The sequence below is a fragment of the Anas acuta genome, chromosome 1 (genome assembly GCF_963932015.1).
Source record: "Anas acuta chromosome 1, bAnaAcu1.1, whole genome shotgun sequence".
Classification (NCBI taxonomy): domain Eukaryota; kingdom Metazoa; phylum Chordata; class Aves; order Anseriformes; family Anatidae; genus Anas; species Anas acuta.
The window spans coordinates 66,844,112-66,864,375 of record NC_088979.1 but is presented as its reverse complement, the minus strand read 5'-3'; the positions used below and the strand labels follow the sequence as shown (position 1 = coordinate 66,864,375).

The window sequence follows — 20,264 nt, the reverse complement described above, 5'->3', positions numbered from 1 at the left end:
TGTTATAAGATGGATGTGGTTTTTGACGTGTTCAGCAGCAACAGCTATAATATTGGGTGCACAGTAACTTAACAGAAGTTATATGAGAAGCAATGCAGAGGATGACAATCCTGAAGAGCCAACACATAAGTTTCAAGAGATGAAGAGGAAATAACATCCTGCCTAAGCATGGGACTCACTGACACTATCAAGAGTTTGTCTGACAGATGCTTTGTGGGTTTTTGATACCATTAGCTGACTCTGGAATTGATTCTCAGTGATATTCCAAGGAGATGTGCCGAGATCTACGATCACTCCCAGAATAATACTGGAGTTATATTTCCATGACTCATTTATTTTTAAAGAGAAAAGAAATTGTTCTAGTTTGAAAGAAGGTGTGGGTGAATCTCTTGCCCATCCCTCACTAGTGCTGATGGAAGTGCTTCCGGACCCTGCATGGACTGCAATGGGGCATTTTTTACATAAAAGAAAGTCTCTGGCTCTTCTGCCAATGAACAGATCAGCCCTTTCAACATAGTTTATTAGTAATAAATGTCACCTTTAAAGTGTTCTTGATAAACAGTTTATTTCCTAATAAAAACTACATTCTTTTATTTTATTTGAGGCTAAAAAGTTACATGATTTATTATACTTCTGTAATCTATGTGGGTGCCTGTAATCAGCACATCATGTGGTTTGCAGTTTCAGTATCAGAATTGCTTTGCTTTTCAGTTCTTTGAGGCAGATTGTTCATCTTATGACTCGTTTATCTGATAAGTGCCAGCAATTGCACTATATAGTAAGTTTTAATATACAGTAAGTTCTTTAAACACAGGCAAGCAAAAACACAGGCTACTAAAAACACAGGCAAGCATTTTGACATTTGGAAGGGAGCGGTCCTACAGCTGCAAGTACCATAGGTGCTGATATTTACAAATGATGAATGAATTGCATACTGAGAAATATTCCAACTGTAAGAGTTTATGACAGCAAATTGGCGGAAAGCAAAGTTGCAATAGGGACTTCTACTCCTAAGGCTGTGATCTAAAAAAGGATCAGTTCCTCATTTTCTTTTTTCTGTTTTTCTTTTACATGACCATTTGCTTACTTTCTAGAAAATTGGATACTGTGCATACAGAGGAAAGGTGTTTCCACCTGTAAAACTCCATTCCCAAATGAAGTGTTTTTTCCTACGAGCTAATGTTCTGAGAATCAAAGCTTGAATAAGAAAGAATTATGTACTCCTTTCTTTTGAAGGGCAATGCTTTATACCTCTGTCAATCAAAGAATTGGGCCAAACAGCCTGGGAGCTTCTGGTGGTTTTGACCTAAAGTCATCCTACTTGTGAAATGCTCAGTACTTATGATTTCCATTTGCCTAAGCAGCAGTTCCTCCATGTTATACAGTGGCTGACCCCCACTGTCACCTTCATGGAAACATCCTCTGAGAAGTCTGCTATATGCTGTGCAGAAACCAATCTGTTAGCAGGAGCAGGGCTCTTCCCTCCCTCCTTGCCTGCCCAAGTCTGACAATGATACCTTCATCCATGGAAAGGACTAGAGGGCTGATTAAAAATAAGGGTGACCTTTTTTTTTGACATGTCAAAATCTTTCATTTTTTCTTTTCCCCAAGATTATTTCTCATCCACACTTCAATGAAAAATGGCCTTAATCGTCCTTTTTTCTTTTTTTTTTTTTTTCATTTAGCTTCTCTTCTCCTCCCTTTGTATGTTGAGTTGTCGTATATAATAAAGTTTTCTACATAATTTAAGTTTGATGTAACCTTTTCTGACACACAGATTTAGTAATATCACTGATATTTACCTTGGTTAATAATTGGTATTATAATGAATATCTGAATGTGATTTTACCAGAATAATATTTTGAATTGTGATCCTACCATCTATTTATTGCTATTCTTTGAAATTCAGATGACTTAGAAATGAAATCAAATTAGAAAACAAAAACTAAAATGTAAACAGAAAACATAATATATAAAAAAATCTGCAAACTATGGGTTGTCAACTTTGAGCAGTGGTAAGCTTTAAATGCAGTAAAATATTTTTTGATGAGAGAAGCATTAAACTATGGGCACAGTCTCCACTTGACTGCCAAGAAGAGAATCTTAGAAAACAGAAGGAAGGATTTAGGTGTCCAGAAAGGTCAACGGCAAGCAGAAACAAGTATAGAATATGTCCCTGTGCACCAACTCTTGTGATTTTAGGCTCTCTCTGAAGATATTTGACACAGATTAAAAGCACTAGTGGTGGCATACTATTATATAAAGATTTTTCTTAGTGCATGGTGTGAAATTCTTGAAAATGTAAGCCTGAAAGGCAACTGTCTAACCAACTAAATAAAAAGGATTCAACTTGGAATTCAAAAGGACGGTGAGAATAATATTTCATGCACAGCTTCTCTTTTCTGGTCAGCTAACTTGTCTGTCTTTGGTGTTAGGGATTGGCAGTATTGGCATAAAATATCCACTGGACTGAAGCCAGCATTTCAAATCTGCTGATGAACAGCACTAACAATGTAAATGTTCTTAAGATCTTCTGCACCTTCCAACTGATATTAAGACTTATGATTGGCACAAATGATTTTTGAAATCAGAATGAGAAATAATTCTGGGATGTTTTAAACATAAATAGGACAAAAAATGTTTCTGAAATATCTTGAATCAGGTAATGTTCCAGCCATTACAAGGCCAGGGTCTGATCTTAAACCGATTTAGATCTTTCTCCCACCTTGATTTCACTAACCTTAGAGTCCTAAACAATGTTCACTAAAAGAAACACTCAGACACCATTTTGGGTCCCAAAGTGTGGAAAACAGATTTCTAAACTGAAGAATGAAGCCCTGAGCAGACTGCTTAGAAAGTGGAGAAGCATGCATGCCCATCTGCAGGACAGGTTATCTGAGATGACGATGACAGCCCTGCTCCTCCTGCAGCCAGATGTACCAGATTGAAGGGCAGCTCAGATGGCCTGGGATGGCGAGGACCAGCAGAGGTTGCATGTACAGGGACAAGGTGGGCAAGGGGACAGCAGAGGAGGCATCTATGGGGAGGGACATCCAAATTACAACGGGCCACTCAGTAGAGGTCTCGGTAGACCTCTGATTGCCCTCATTTTTATTAATGCATGCTTCTCCTTGTACGGGTTACAGTGATGCTGTTTCCAGCTGACATCTTTGTGGTGGTGGTAACGGCACGTTTCATCCACATGCACATTGAAATTCTGCAACCGTGTTCTTTTCTGCCTGTTGTAAATCAGTTTTCAGCAGTTATACGTAAATGTCCAGCTCTACAAGTTAAAAATGCCTAAACCTAGTTAATCTTAGTCAGCATACAAACTATGCTTTTCTTCTCACTGAAGGGAAAACCTTCAGATAAAGAAATCTATAGTACTGTGTATCCTTGCTCCAAATGTAGTTTCTGCAGCAACAATTAAGTAACGAGACATTTCCTGTGGATTAATGTCAGCATTGTGGTGTTTTGTTTGGGGCTTTTAACCCTAGCTTGTAGGTAATTTTTCAGGAAAAGTACCATGCAGAGGTAAATAATAGTATTTACTCCAAACTCAAGGCAATGCTGTTTATCTAGTGCTATCAATCTTGCTGTGTGGTGTATGATTCTAGGAATGGGCGAACTGATTCAGAAAAATTGTAATTAAAAACAAGTCATGAATTCAGTCTCATCTAAATTTAAATTCTTGCCACATGTATTACCTTGTTCATTCGCTGCCACAACTCGAACGTATCATTGGCCCATTAAGAAAATTGACTGTTTAATCCTCCTCTTTGCTGGTGCTCACCTAGCCAATTCTTGATTCATAATATTTTGTCTCTCACAGAGGGTGATTTAAGAAATTTTTGTTGCATCTCATAAAGGACCCTGTCAAATACCTTTTGAAAACTATCTTAGCTGGCTCAACTTCGTACACAGCTCTACTGACATGTCACAGGAATTATATGGGATTGGGGAGACACAATTTTCCTTTGCAAATACTCTGCTGGATAGCACACAGGGACCACAGAGGGGCTTTCTTTATAGCCACCTATACTGAAATGCAGCTTTTAGGTAGGCATTGGATATATTTTTTCAGCTGAAAGTAAAGGCAACACAAAACTAAAAAAGAGCTTTCCAAGACCCCTTAGCAAGTGACCAGAGAACACTGTTTGAGAACCTTTAATTCAGTTACTCTCCTCTCTTCATAAAACAGATTTTTATTTTTAAACACAGGAGACTCTCTTTAAGTGCTGTCAGCTGGCAAAGGTCCCTTTCAATTCAGTGAAGCTCCACTGCCACTAGTTGACAATATGGCTATGATTTTAGTGTCAAACATCCAAAGCAAAGTGTCTGACAATGAAACTTTTGGAGACTATGTTGAAGCTGACAACATTTCACTATGATAAGATTCTCATGATATGAAGAATCAAATTTTCATTTTTTTTTAAATTGGTTCCTCTAGTGTCTGTTATTGCTGTGACTTTTCTCACCCAAGCCTCAAATATACATCTATAAAACAGAAATATAAAGCTGTCTCCTCTTGTTTCTTTAAGATGTCACTTTTCCAAACTACACCTACTTACTCCTTTTTTCTTCTTTTTCATAAATTCTCTATTTTCCTTTGAGCACTTGATCATTTTCTTCTTTCCATTTGAACATCTTTTATTTTGTCATTATCCTTTTGGCAACGTGCTATTCAGAACTACAATAACCCAACAAAATATCTTGCCATTTTTCAGCTTCTGTAGTTTAATGTATTACTTCATTTCCATCCACTTATTTAGGCAGGTTTTGATTTATGGTTAATATTTACGTCATGTATGATGTCAAATGCTTTCTAAACTTGAGATAAATGACAAACATGGTTTTGCACACACACTAACTGGAAGATGACACAAGGGAACCACTATGAGCTCTCTGTGATGGAACAAGAAATAGTCTTAAGGATACCATTTGTGCTGAGCTGGGTGCTGGTTCAGCACCAAGTCTCAGTCAGCAGTTCTGTCTCCCTTATTCCTGCTCAAATGATTTCTAGAAGTCTTTTTTTTTTTTTTCTTTTTTTTTTTTTTTTCTTTTTTTTTTTTTTTTTTCTTTTCATGGTAATCTGCTGTAAAACATGCTACCATATTTCCCCTTTGCCTCTAGTCCCAAGATCCTTCCAAGGCCCTGTTCCTTTCTATGACACAAATTTATTTCAATGGGCTTCATCAGAACAATTGTGTAGCTTGTGACAGAGTCTTTTGTACTGTGCTTAGTTTTTCAGACCCATACAGGTGGACATCACCTTAATTGCTTAATGGAAACAGGACTCTGTGTGTGTGTGTGTGTATGTGCATCTTAGGGAGAAAGCAAGAAAGTGAGAGAGAACGAAAGAGAGAAAGGAAGAAAAAAGGAAAGAAAGAGAGGAAGAAAGAGAGGAAGGCAAAGAAAAAGGAAGGAAGGAAGGAAGGAAGGAAGGAAGGAAGGAAGGAAGGAAGGAAGGAAGGAAGGAAAGAAGGAAGGAAGGAAGGAAAGAAAAAGAAAGAAAAAGAAAAAAGAAAAAGAAAGAAAGAAAGAAAGAAAGAAAGAAAGAAAGAAAGAAAGAAAGAAAGAAAGAAAGAAAGAAAGAAAGAAAAAGAAAAAGAAAGAAAAAGAAAGAAAGAAAGAAAGAAAGAAAGAAAGAAAGAAAGAAAGAAAGAAAGAAAGAAAGAAAGAAAGAAAGAAAGAAAGAAAGAAAGAAAGAAAGAAAGAAAGAAAGAGGGAGGAAGAGAGGAAGAAATTAGGCCCTTGGAAAGGGAGAAGGTCAAAGATTTTGCAGACTGCAGCATTAAATAATGTGTTCAGCATTAAATCTCCAGATGTTTGGTATCTGCAGAACTAAACCACTCCAAATCATGAACATTTGTAATGTGATCTGTGGATCAAATCACTCTATAGCAAATCACAAATGCCAATGCAATAAATTTATGTTTGGAATTTATCTCTGCTTTAGTGGAACCATCCTGCAAATAACCTGCAACATTTAGTCAAGGTTCAACAATCTAAGACAGTTAAACATGAAAAAATTCTACAGCCACTTACCAAATGGACTTAGTTAGTTCCTTCAAAGTGTGCTTATAATTCTTTAACAAGGAGTGTTGCATATTGTTATTCATTTATGGGGTCCAAATGAGCTTATCTGAATATCCAAGGGAATAACAGCTTGATCCTAAGAGCAAGTGTTAGCTAGGGCATAACCTGTGCCAAGCTCTCTCATACCAGAGTTAAAGCCAGAAAGATTTCTTGCCTCTATCATGAAAGAAAGAACATGTACCTCTACAGGTATATCACAGAACAGAAACTAGGGGGGTTCCATAAAAACTTTTAAATATTCTTCACTCAAATAACAACATCAAAAAAATGAAAAAAGAAGACAAAACTGCCCTCTATGATCTTAGTTGGGAAGCTATGTTTTTAACTGAATGCGCTGGGCCATATGATATGACAAACTGTCTGAAAACCAGCTTTGCCTGGGCAAGCTGAGATGATGTGGTTAATCAAGGTACAATCTTTATTAGTGCATTAACCTCCTGCACCCAAGGACTGTGGATTCTAATTCCTGAATTGCCATGCAAGACTGATGCAGCCAGTTTTCTGGTCTCAGTTGGCAGCAAGCTAACAGAAGTGGCTAATGAAGATGAATAGCTGCCTCCTGGGAACGGGGGGAGGAGAAAGAGGAAAGAAAAAGACCTAGGATACTTCAAGGTCCAGATCTCTGCATGATTTCAAATAATAATGAAAAAGTGCACATAGTTGACATTTTCAGAGATCATAACAAGCATGTTAATTCTGCAGTCTGCTAACAAAGCAACGGTAGCAGCCTCAGGATTGCTCTGGAAATATTTCAAGAAATTAAAACAAAGACTATCAGAAATAAAGACTAAGACACTGGTCAGCGTCTTACTCTGTATTTGATGGATGATTGTATTAATATGGACAAAGAAGCAGACAAAAAATGCCAAAAGCTACAAAACAGACATATTTACTATGAAAAACATCTGTGGTTTGGAGAACACAAAATACCACCATGGTAAATATTTAGCAGTGCTGAAATATCTTTGCCACAAATGCATGTAATGTTTTAATATAAACACTCCTTTATCCCAGACAAAAATATGCTGCTAAATGTAAGGATGTCATCAAAGAAAGATTTGTGGGGGAAAAAAAAAACAACTAATTTTCTGAAACTAGGCATTTTTTTCCAGGGTTCTTGTCCTGTGCAAGTCTGGAAGCTTTCTGATAGGTACATTAATGGTCCTGATTCATCCCCTGGACAGAAGGTCAAATAGTAACCAGATAGGCCTAAGTTGATCTTAGTTCCAGTCTTTTATACTTGTGAAGCCAGTTTAAGAAGACTGGGGTACCAGAAAGACTCACATAGTCCCTGGGAACCTGAGGGCTCATACAAAGGGTGCTTTTATGCATCTAGAGTGGATGCTCACCCGTGGGTATGAATCAATAATTTTAACTCAGCCAACTAATTGAATATTTCAAGCTTCACAGACTTATGGGTAGTATAGCAGTGCCTGTGTGCTCTGTGCACAGGTTATGGGCAGACATTACATGAAATAAACATCTTGTGCTCTGGGTTGAGGTTTAAGGTGCTACCAGAACACCTTTTGGCTAACAGACCTGCAAAGCTGTCAGCCTTAACAAGGTGAGGGAAAGCTTCTGTTTCCTGCTACTACAACAACCTCCTTGGTCAGGGTGAAAAGGTGATAGAGAGGGTAAAAAAAAAAAAGACCACAGAAAGAAAGAAATCAGAATTAAAGTGCTAGAATTTAAAGTGGTCTGAAATGTGGTTCTATGAAGCACAGCTCAGTAAGGTTTTGCCATTACAGTGTCTTAGTGATACTAGGAGAATTTTGCTAAATTTGCAGGTAAAAATTACAGGAGGCTGGCACCTCAGAATATGGATCTGAGCACCAAGGCAGGGGCTCTCTTTCCCTTTTCCTTTCTGTAGCACAGAGAGATTGTGCAAGGCAAAGTGGCCTGTAAATTCTGCCTGGACAGCCTTACATGGATGTGGCTGACTGCAATTAGCAAACAATTTTGTTTATGACACTCTGACAACTTGGGGAATCTGTTCATATACAAGGCATTTATTCTGAATGAGATTAAGAAATCAGTGTAGCACTGCATGCTTCAGTGTATGTGAATTCAACCATCTGTTCTCAAGGCTGCCTGTGTACCTCCTAGATCTGAATTGACAGAAAGATGTTAAATGTTGATGATTCTTACTCTAGAAGGAGAACAGCGGCACAAAGTGGTGGCTGAAGCTGACAGAGACCAATTCAGCTAAGAGTACAGATACGTACAGAGCTGAGCATGGACAAACTCATATCTATGAATGAAGGATACCAGATATCCCTAGTAAAGTGGGACAGTGCACAGTCAATTGAAAATAATGTCCCACTATTTTAGGGACACGGTTTAGTGGGTAGTATTAGTGGTAGGGAGATGGTTGGACCAGATGATCTTAGAGGTCTTTTCCAACCTTAATGATTCAGTGATTCTATGATACTATGATTCTATCTCATGCTTTGGCCCAAAGAGCTTGTTCAATCATTGTGTGTTTGAAAAAGGAAGTAACACAGTAGAACTTTGTGAGGCTGATATTGGAACGGCCTGTTTCCTTTGTCAACATTTCTTCAAAAATGCTGGAAAATGAGAGGTGAAAAGGGTGAAAAGAGGAAGAAAAAAGATGACAGTGATTTACAGAGATCAGCTCTAGTAGAACAAGAGGCACTATGCTTTAATCTCATGAATATCTGTGAGGTGTGTGTGTGTAAACAAACACCTTTTTTCTAACATGACTTTTAGAAAACTTATTTGCAGCCACATGCTGCCTTCTTCTATCATAAACCAGTGGCTAGAAGGAGAAAAAGGCAAACTGAATTTAGGTAGAAAAGAATAACATCTCAGGAGCTGGTGGTTCACTGTGCTACAGAAATACCTGAAATTCCTTGAAGTCTTCAGATCAAGAAAGGATGCTTTTCTAAATGATATGCTCCAGCCAAATACAAGGTAATAGGCTTAAAGCAGGGGAGAATGACTGTAGTTATATGGATTGTTACACAGGTCAGAACACTAGTCAAATGGGGTGACAAAATGCAATGTTCAGACTCACACCTAAAATGTACCTAAAGTGGGATTCATGTATTTTGTTTTGGAGCTTTTTTTTTTTTTTTTTTTTCTTTTTTTCTGTCCATCAAAATCCTTAACATTTATGTTACGCATCTGTAGGTCATGTCTCTATCTCCAGGCTACCATATTTCTATATCTTGGTTGTCTCCCTATCAGGATGAAGCTCGAGAATGCCTAAGACCCCTTTTTGCTCCCTTCTCTGTGTTTCCTAGAAACATATATACTGCACATGACCTTTTAATACTTTCACATTAAAAATACATTGTTGTTCTAGAAAGGTCAGCTGTGATCACCTAAAAAGCTTTCCTTAATTATATAGATAGCCCAGTTTTAGGTTTTCCTGTTTTAATGGTGGCAAGCAGGTTAGATGGCTGGTTACATTTATGTCACCTTTTTCTTCTAAAAAGTTGCATTTAGATTCTGTCTCAGCCTGGAAGAGTGGTTGGGGTGTGGATAGGAGAGGAAAGCTGTGGTGCTTCCCATTAGGTGCTCATCCTCACTCACTGGCAATGGGACCGGGCCGTGCAGAACGACATTCCAGCAGGTCCACTTAGGCCACCAGCTGGCTCTTTGACTCCTGTCATCTTCAGTAATGCACATGCCCTCCTTCCCCAATAGGTGTAGAGGAAATACTTGGGTCTGTGTAGTCCCAACTTCTTACCTCGGGGCCTGGAGAATGAGCCCTTACAAAAAGTAGGGGCCAGGTGCAAACATTGCCCTCCTCCCTCCAGGGCTCCCTAGGGAAACAACCCAAACTCTCTCCAGAGAATCTGCCATCAGTGCAGGAAAGAAACAAAACCACTTTAGGTGACAAGGTGGCAGAGTGGGGCTTGGTGCTAGAGCCAGAGACTGCTGAGCCTGCTCCAAGGTTCACCATGAGGTAAAAGGCTGGCCAGAGCCTGCTGCACTTGGGGAACTGAGTAGTAGCATGTGAGTAGTAGTCCAGTTCCTATAGGTATATGCAGATGTCAATTGCAATCTCTGGGATGAGCGGTGTCTTACGGTGTGTGCATGGCACTTGGCATGCTTATGCTATGATTTTGTTCAGAAGTTATGAGGCATAGCAGTTTTCATTGACTTTAATAGCACAGGTGGGCAGAGATTTGGAGAACCAGGATAGTCCCTCTTAGATAAATTACTAGATAACTTTGGAACTTCATCTGCAGTGAAAATGAAATCTTAAATCTTTCACAGTACAGTGATAGAGGTTCTCTTGGAAATGACAAAACATGTAGTTGAACCTCCTCAAAATGACCATAAGACTGCACCTTCAACTGTTGAATTTAGCAACCTGTGAACTGACAGAAACGTTTGTGGATAAGAATATCTGACAGCATTTTAGAGAGGCAAAGAGATTTTCTTTTCTTTTTGACATCTTCCAGTGCTGATGTTTGAATGATTTGATTGAAAATGTGTCTCAAACTCAAAATGAGATAAGAGGAAGAAAGGATGCACCAGAGGACTGCTCAAAATAGCTGAGGATTTTAGTAGAGAAGTCCCACTGGATGCACTCTCCACCTGAAGTCCCTGAAGGCCTCCTGAGACCCCATGCATGTACACCATGAACACTGGCCTGTACAGACTACATGCAACAGTGGAAGAGGTTTAATTTTTCAGAGCAGAGGCAAAATTAAAATCTGGGAAGGGATAAGGTGCTTGTCCTACTGCTATGTTCCAGTCTTTGCCCTAATGGGGCACGGACAGATAATTCAGGACTTTTTGGTGGCAGTAAAGGGTTTGGTGAGCTGGCTGCACTGGCATCATCTTGTCATCACTTTTATCCATTTCTCAGAGCCAAAGCCACCAGTCAGCAGACACAGACAGACTGTTTTTCAAATTAATCTGTGGGTTGTTTTGCATGCTTAGGAGAGAGATCCTGTGAAAGCGCCAATCAGAGGATGGTCTCCCAGGGCAGTACCCCTGCTTGCAGAGCTGGTGCAACCACTGTTGGTGCAATTCAGGGGCTGCAGCTTCAGCCTTGGAAAAGGGACCCAGATCTGGGCCCTGAGAAGACCATGAAGGGGGAGGAGAAGCCTTGAGGCCAGTCCCCTGTTTCTATGTTGTAAAATGTTAAGTTCACCAGCAGCAGGGTGCTTCTGGAAACCCTTGCAACGATGTTTCTCCCACTGCTACCACTGCTCTCCATCGTGTTCTCAGGAGCATAAATCAGCACTTGTCACTGCTCCCTGCTCTGCGGGGTGGCCTTTGGGGAGATTGCTGCCAGCAAGGAGGGCCCATTTGTTTGCTCCAGTTGTCCTTAGGCAATCTGGCATTTCTTGTTAAAACTGATTGTGAATTGTGTTTCTCTCGAGCTGCAAATATGCCCATGGAGCAGTGAAGGAGACCTTTCTTTAACTGTACAATTCACTCTTATCTACCGTTTATATTAAGTGCTTCTTCAAAGCTATCATTGTCTCAAGTTCTGTCTGCTTTAAGCCCTGAAACAATAACAGTTAGTGCTTATTGTACACACTGTCTTTCATTTGCAAGGTATTCTACAAACTTGAATTAAGCATCGCAGCACCCTTGTAATCTCTGTAAGTACTATGCTACCATTATGAGGTAAAACACATAAAAATGGAATTAAGGTTGAAAGACTCTTCAGTCAGAAAATCCCTTAAGAGAATCTTGTCGTTTCCATATCTTGGCACAAAAGGTATTGAGGATGACAATGCCAATCTGCAACTCCACTTGGAAAAAGTAAGAGAAGGTATGATGATGCACTGAATATACCCTGCTCCCAAAGCACATGTTCTGGCTCCATCCATTACACATTTTATTTCATTAAGAAGCAGAGTAACGCTACCACCTTACTCATTATCATAGACATTGTCTGCATAAGCAGTTCACACCTATTAAAAATACAACAACAACAACAACAACAAAAACAACACAATGGTTTTAAATGTCTTTTACATAGTGAGTGATGACTGTTACAGACTGCATGAAACCTTATTTATTTATTTATTTATTTTTTTAACTGAAGCCAAATGAACTTAATTTATCTGAATTGTTTAAAACCAAATGAGATAAATTATTTTGAATGGAAAAAACAAAACAAAACAAACAAACAAAAAACAAAACAAAAAATCAACCAACTCCAAACCCAAACATATCTTTGAAACAGTTTATAAATAGTCTGGTTATGAAATGAGTAAAGTTGATCAGATGAATGACTTGTATCCACAGAAAGCCTTCATGATCTACTGTATTGTGCTGCCTCACCATTTCTAGATATTTCCTGGTAATGCTCTACGAGAATCGCAGTACGCAGACAGCTTGGTTTTACAGCTAGGATGTTATGAAAAATGACACTAACAAAAGTTTTTACAACTCTCTAAAACATTCCTAAAGATGTTTGCCAGCAAACAGTAGGTGATTATGAAATTATGGGCTGTGTCATGACAGAGGCATGAAAGGAAGTAAAATGGTTACAAATGATTGTTTATTTTTGAGCTCTTAACTACACATGATTTAGTTGTTCACTTTACAGCAAAATTAACATTCTTCTGCTGTCATGTGAAAGAAAATGAGAATGTATGTATGTTCTTTGTTATCTCATAAAAAATATGTTGAAAAATTAAAGTAATACATAAAGAAAAAGGAAACAGGACACAACATTACCACATTTTAATTATTACTGATTTTTAAGGAGCAAGAAATTAGGATGAGAAGCCTTAGCACTGGAAATATAAAATCTTAAAAACCATAAAGGGTTGTTTTGTAGCAGCAAGTATTAACTTTTGATTTCTCTTCAGGAGAACCATCAAACTGCTGTTCACTGGAATAAGAAGATTCACATTACGTCTAGGTATCAATTAATTTCCACTTAAGTCTTAAATAAGTCTCATATCCAGGGAAAGATTTTACCACTGTTGATTAAAGGTGGTTCTTTAGATCACTTCTTTTTTTTCACTTTGGAAAAGTTTCTTAGTAAGACACAGCAGCGTATGTATCTTTCAAAGCTTTACTGTACGTAGAATCCCATCAAAAGAAATATCACAACACAGAGCTTTTCTCCTTCGAGCAATAAAAGTGTAAATAAGGAACACCCTCCACATGAAATGAAGAGAGTTAGAGATTACTTCAATGGTAAAAGACTACTGTAATCAGAACATTTCATGCTTTTTGTGTGAGAAAAAGGGGATCCTGGAATTATGCCAGGAGGCTTAAAATAATTTGCATGGGCTAGGCAATTGCATCCAACTGGTGTATGTTGAGAAGAGAAACAACAATTACCCAGAGATGACTCAGCTAATGCAACCCTGCATACAGAATCCTAGGCACGAAAAACACCCGTGGTACAAACTCAGTCCTCCCCAGTGCTGAATCACACCGACCAAAAGGAACTGGTTAAAGTCAGGCAAAGCAGAGTGGCCTGCCAGGGGCTTTGCAGAGATTATTCAGCAAGCAGAAGCATTGATAATACCTGTGGACAAGGCAGGCAGAAGTTTTAACCAGAGCACGTTATAAAGTGAGATGAGAAAAGATAAAAACTGTACTTTCAAATTAATCCTTTAATGGCAACTAGCAGTAAAGCTTTTAGTAGAGTCTCTTTGGTTTTATTGATAGGTTCAATGTGTTGAATCCCTATCCATATTTTAGCCCCAGTGCCTGGATTCACAATGCCATTGGTTTCTGATGCTTAATCTCATTAGTACAGCTATTTATACTGATATATCCAATAAGGTTGCTAATACTATCTTAGCTAAGTGTTATTTATTGTATCTGTATATACAACAATATTAACACAGTCAAGCATCAGCATCGGCACTTGAGGGCACCATTAAATTCACCCAGTGTTCAGTGAGAGATTTAATGATGAATTTAATGGCATTAAATAGGAAAAAATGCCCTTGGCCTTTACATTCTCATTTAAAAACATATAAAAGAGTAGTAATTCAGGCAGTTATACTTCTTTCAAAGATTTTCCTTTAAATCACACTTAGCAATATGAGATCAGGTATACTCTGGCTGTTATTGTATCTTCACCAAAGACAGCAGCCCCTGACCTATCAGAATTACCAAACTGTTGGTAAATCCAGGTCAAATTCCTGTGTCAAATATGGGTGAGTGTATTGCTGAAATGATGCAGACAAAAGTTGGTGGAAAATTAGCAGCATGGTGTTTCCTGTGAGCTACATTGCAGAGACCTCTGTGAGCATCAAAGGCAAGCAAAACCATGAAATACCTGGATGTTAAATTTTTATGCTGAATTATTTCATGGAATTTTATTTACTTATTTATTTATTTAGTGCAGTGATATTCTTGCTGAGTCTTCCCATAGCTTGTGGTTGTATTTATCTTGATATCTTTCAGTCTCCAGATGTCTGTTACTAGAAGGACCTGCCAACATTCTCTATCCCATCGAGCAGAGAATTTCACCTAAGAATGGCAGGTGAATGGCTTTTTTCTATCTCTGAAGCAATTACACCCTTCAGGTCCAAGGACCTAGGGCTCAGACTGAAACCTGAAACTTTCTTCATGCTCTGCCCACCCCAGTCTGACCCCTTAGAATCAGTTTTATCACCAAGGGGAAAAAAGAAATATGTTGGGAGACAAAGATGTTCTCTATGTGAACCTTGGCAGCGGCTAGGGGATCACTTAGGCACCTCTAAGTTCTTCTTAAGATTGGAAACTCTGGGCCAGATGTGCATGCTCTCAGTGGCTTCCATACATAGGAATGAATTTATACCACAATGAAAAAGCAAGTGTTCAGTCATACAGTCATAGGCTTTTTTTTTTTTTTTTTTTTTTTAATGTATTTTCAGCGTCTGTCTTGAAAAAAAGATTATGACTGGCAACACAAACACTTATACTAGCAATATGAACACTGACAATTAAAAGATAACTGTAAAACCATCATATTTGAATTTGAAACCAAATTAAAAAAGTTTTTTTTCAACACTCTTGGCATTAAAGAGAATATGGATCAAATCAAAATTATACTTCCACACATATGGGTAATAACACTTAAAACTAGATCCTTAGTAGCAAATCATGCAAAGAAACATCAACAAAAAAAGCCCAAGTGACTGCTTATCAAGAAACATTCACATTTTACTTTGAAATTTTCCTGCTCGTGAATAGTTCTATCAACACAGCTACTCAGGCATTTTGAACAAACTTGCCATATAGCATCTCACAAGATAATAAACCTAGTTTAAACCATGAGTTATGCAACAGAGACAAAGAAGGGGACAGGGCATTCTCATTTCTTCACGCACCCAGACACACTGGATTAATTATAGAACATTATATAAATGTGTATGAATTTGATTCCACAGTGCTTTACAAAACAAGGCTAAAATATCACCGATGTTCAGCCACATCACCAGTGGGAAAAGCCATATAGGATACACAGTTCGCAGCACAGCAGTAAGAGGGTGGAGACTGCGTTAAAGGAAATTTTATCCAAGGATGAGAAGAAATCCCGTTTCTTATCAGACAAGCCCCCAGGTCTCTGATGTCGTTTCAGAACATGGGTCTTTGGCTGTTACAGATACAGCTAACATCCTTATACCACAAAACACAGGCTTCTCCGTTTATCTGCTTCAGAAAAACTAAGCCAATACAGGAAAATAGATTCCTGTCCATGTCGTTAGAGTGAGGACTCCCGCATTCATCTGCATGTTCTGATGATTTTGGTGCATGAGACCTTGCATGTACACAAAGCTAAAGTACAGTTTATGCATCTGTAAGCATGGTGCTCATATGTATTTTTGCATTTTACAAAATTTTGCAGTTATTTTGAATAATACGAAAGTAATTTTTAATTACTTTTTGCAAAGGATCTAAAGTGGTAAAATTTGACGAGAAAGTACCAGTATTACTGCCACAGAGCTGTGTTCTCTTGTAATTGGTGATGATATTTTTTATTATTATTATAATTTTAATAATCTCTAACAGTATGTAATCCAGTATTAGGCATTGCTGAAATTTCTGTGTAACACTTCACCATCTCTGGATGAGATGCTTGTGATGAGGCTTTCAGAGTCTTTTCCCATGTCTATGGGTGCTCAGTTGAAGTCAGCTGCTCAGCTCCTGTTGAAGTCAGTGGAAACAGGATGCCCAGGAAAGGGAAAAAACATATATTACTAGTAGCAGCAAGGATTTAAAAATGCTTGAGGAGGTAAAATCCCTTCCTGAAGCTGTCTGCTAAAATGATATACTTTTAAGAGATTGAAAAGGTTCATCTAGAATTTACTCTGTTGGTTAAATAATACTTACGCAGGTTTTTGCATGCCGATTATGTATCAATTATTGTATAATTGCATCATTACTTTAATTAGATTAAACTACATAATTGGGATGTCTAATTACAGAATGAAGGGGAAAAAAGGTAACTTTATGTTAATAGTAGTTCCTGAAGAGGGGCTGTCCACAAAGATTTTGCTTCAGGGACAAGTTTATTGTGCACGAGATACTGGTTTCCCCTACAGCAGCATCTGATGTGGTCTCAGGTGCACATCCAGATGTGGGAGGAGAAATCTTACCCAAAAAGCAATGGAAGACAACTTTATCGGTGCTGGTCTCTGATTTACCAACTGGAATTGAGGTCTTGGACAGTAAACAGCTTTAGGAAGCAGATCTCAGTACCTCATGAAATGGAGGAGAACAGGCTCTCCTTACAGCTAGGAATACATGCTGTCTGCAAATAATCTGTTTTGGGGATGTGAAACTACCTTATAATCATGGCCAGGAGTTGATCATAGAATCATAGAAGGGCTTGGGTTGAAAGGGACCTTAAAGATCATCTAATTCCAACCACCTGCAATGGGCAGGGACACCTTCAACTAGACCAGGCTTCCCAAAGCCCCATCCAGCCTGACCTTGAACTCTTCCAGGGATGGGGCACCCACAGCTTCTCTGGGCAACCTGTGCCAATTCCTCACCACCCCCTGGATGAAGAATTTCTTCCTAACATCTAAGCCAACTCTTCCATCTTTTAGTTTATAGGCATTCCCCCTTGCCCTATCACTGTGTGCCCATGTGTAGAAAGTGGCTTTCCCTGAGTAATGATTAGTGACATTCTGGACCCACTCAGTGAAGTGCTCTACACACAATGAAGGAGCATTTCCTGCTGCAAAGGGCTGGCAGCCCAAACATATGAGATGAAACTCAAGATGGATGCAGAGAAAGGAAGCAATACATGGAAACTACAATTTAATTTTGATTAGATGTCCTGGTTTCAGTTAGAACAGAATTAATTTTCTTCCTAGTAGCTGGTAGAATGCTATGTTTTGGCTTAGAATGAGAAGAGTGCTGATAACACCCCGATGTTTTAATTGTTGCAGAGCAGTGCTTACACCAAGCCAAGGACATCTCAGCTTCTTGCTCTGTCCTGCCAACGGGCTGGGTGGGGGTGCATCAAGAGCTGGGAGGGGACAGACCTAGGACAGGTGACCCAAACTAGCCAAAGGGGTATTCCATACCATCTGACATCATGCTAAAAAATATAGGGGTGGCTAGCCAGGGGAGGGGGGCCGGGCTGCTCAGGGTTAGGCTGGGCATTGGTCAGCGGGTGGTGAGCAATTGCATTGTGCATCACTTGTTTGTACATATCATTATTAGTAGTACTATTATCATCATTGTATTATTCTTATTTTTATTTTTATTTTTATTTTTATTTTTATTTTTATTTTTATTTTTATTTTTATTTTTATTTTTATTTTTATTTTTATTTTTATTTTTATTTTTATTATTTTCCTGTCTTATTAAACTGTCTTTATCTCAACTCATGGGCTTCACTTTCCATTTCTCTCCCCCGTCCCAGAGAGGGAGGGGGGAGGGTGAGCGAACGGCTGTGTGGTGTTTAGCTGCCGGATGGGTTAAACCACGACAATTAGCTAAACAGTGTTAATCTCAATAAGATTGTATTGACGTATTTTGGTAGCCCAACTTCTACCAGGCATATTTGCGACTTTTCTTTATTTTTCCTAGAAATACCACAGTGCATTTGACAAGTGGGCTGATCAGAAGCATCATACACTACTATATCCTATCCAAGAGATTATAATTAAGTTAGGGGCCAGACCAGCAAGGGCCAAGAGATGTTATGTTTGACAATACAGGAAAACAGATGCCAGCAAATGGTCCCATGGCTGAAGCTGCAAATTGGCTCAGTGTTTCTTTTTTCTTCTTCTTCTTCTTTTTTTTTTTCTTTTTTTTCTTCTTTCTTCTTCCCTCCAAGCTGATCTAACTGCAATGAAAGTGACAAGGCCAAAACCATCGTGACATGAGTGGATGTGACCCTGCTGTTGGGATCCAACAACAGAGCTGATAGATGTGCTCTGACTGAGCTGATCAGAGAGTGAGCTGCTGGGAAGCAATCCAGTCCATACACTTCTTGCATTTAGCTTTGTAGAGGTTTCTGCACTTGGCACTAAGATGTTTTGAAAAGTGTTGTCCAAAAAATGTCAGACTATCAGGTTCTGGCTGGCACCAGGTGTGAAATTTGGCTCTGGTTCTGGGAGACTAAGATTCACAGAAAGGCAACAGACAGGGCTGGCAGATCCATCACACTGGAGAAACAAAATTACCCAGATCCAGCCTACTACTTGAGTTTTCTAAGAATTATGGGCATCCTGAGAGGCAGTGGGGAAGCAGAGAATTTTATGGAGTAAAACATCCAGGTTTTTTTAGTGAAGTGCATAGCAAATAGAAGTTGGTAATATGGCTCTTCCTGGTCATGGAGGTTTTTTCATCCAGAAATCCCTGTAGACCTATGAAAAGCTGAGATGATGTGATAAGGAGTTGTACAGACCATGTCAGTGTGTGGCAGCCTGAAATAGGTATCATCTTGAAAGACGTGTCTCCTTGACAAAATGGAAAAAAAGCCAACCTTTTTCCCCAGGACCTGGGTAAATTCTCTTGTTTAATTCTTTAAACCGAATGTGGGTTAAGAGAGACTTCTCTTTTGCATGGAGAAACAATGTGTGATTAACTGAGCCAACTCATCTACCTACAGTGGAAATTTCCCATCCAGTTAGGCATACTACTGACTTCACTGGCCATGCAATCACCTTTGCAGGGGTTTTTATAGAGGCCAAAGCAGGTAACAAGGGATCAACTGGCAAAACTTCACAAATAAAATATAACTTTATGGATAAGCAGACAATGAAAGAGAAACTGTTTTCCCCAAATCCATTCTTCTTTGAAATGTAAGGCTGTTCCTTTCTTCTGGCAACTCTTCTGTCACTACAGTGAGTTGCATCCATTTTAACAATGTTGCCTCAGAGACATCAGAGATGTGGGAAAAGGAATTAGCCCAAGCTGGTCAGGCTGGATATTCATCACTCACTACTATCAGGGTCAGACAGAGATTATCTCTTCTTGAGCATCCCGAGGAAGAAAAAGATTTTCCAACACAAGCAATCAAATGAAAAAGATTTAGAGATACTCTGGTCAGACTTCTCAGATGTACCAAAACTCTTCTTTCCATGTCATAGCCCAGTGGTGTGGAGCAGAGGAATTGTTAGTGGGAAAACAATGGTAGTGCCAATAACAGAGATAAAGGTGTTGTATGATCCCAAGGCCCAAATGTTAAAGGCACATTGTGTGATGAGAAGAAAGGGAAGACTGGTGTGAGGCCACCCTGTCTCTTCCCTTGCTAGTTACAGGGGAACAGGTCAGGTGTGAATGGAGCTGTGCTGCTATTCAGGGAGAGCCCAGGGTGCTCCAGGGGTGAAATTCAAGAGTGAACATGTCACCATCAGTTTTAAAACACAGCCAAAAATACTTGCAGACAGTTTTTAAGAAAGTACATTGATTGACTGTGAAGTTAAACATTTTGGCCTTTGCAATTTCTTTTTCTTTCACTTACAGCTCTATCTATTAAGATTCCTTAGAACTAATTAGTCCCATTATAAATTAATTACTAGCACATCTCTGAACAAACAAACAAACAAACAACACGTTAGAGCGTAACAAAGTCTTATATCTATTTTTAACTCTTTTGTAGCTTAAAAAATAACAGAATGAACTTATTTCATGTTTCTTTCATTCCTCCCCCCACGCCTCCTCTGGATCACATGCCTTTAGAAATAGCTGCCCCAATAGCACGTGCCATATTACATCTTCCAAGGGAGAGGCTAGATAAACCCCATTGA

General features: G+C 38.9%; 1 protein-coding gene across 5 annotated transcripts in view; it reads right to left on the bottom strand.

Moving 5' to 3' along the window:
* The window catches only part of AFF3 (ALF transcription elongation factor 3), a 335,479-nt gene that overhangs the window by 144,463 nt on the left and 170,752 nt on the right, over positions 1 to 20,264 (bottom strand). The gene's annotated exons all lie outside the window — the stretch shown is intronic.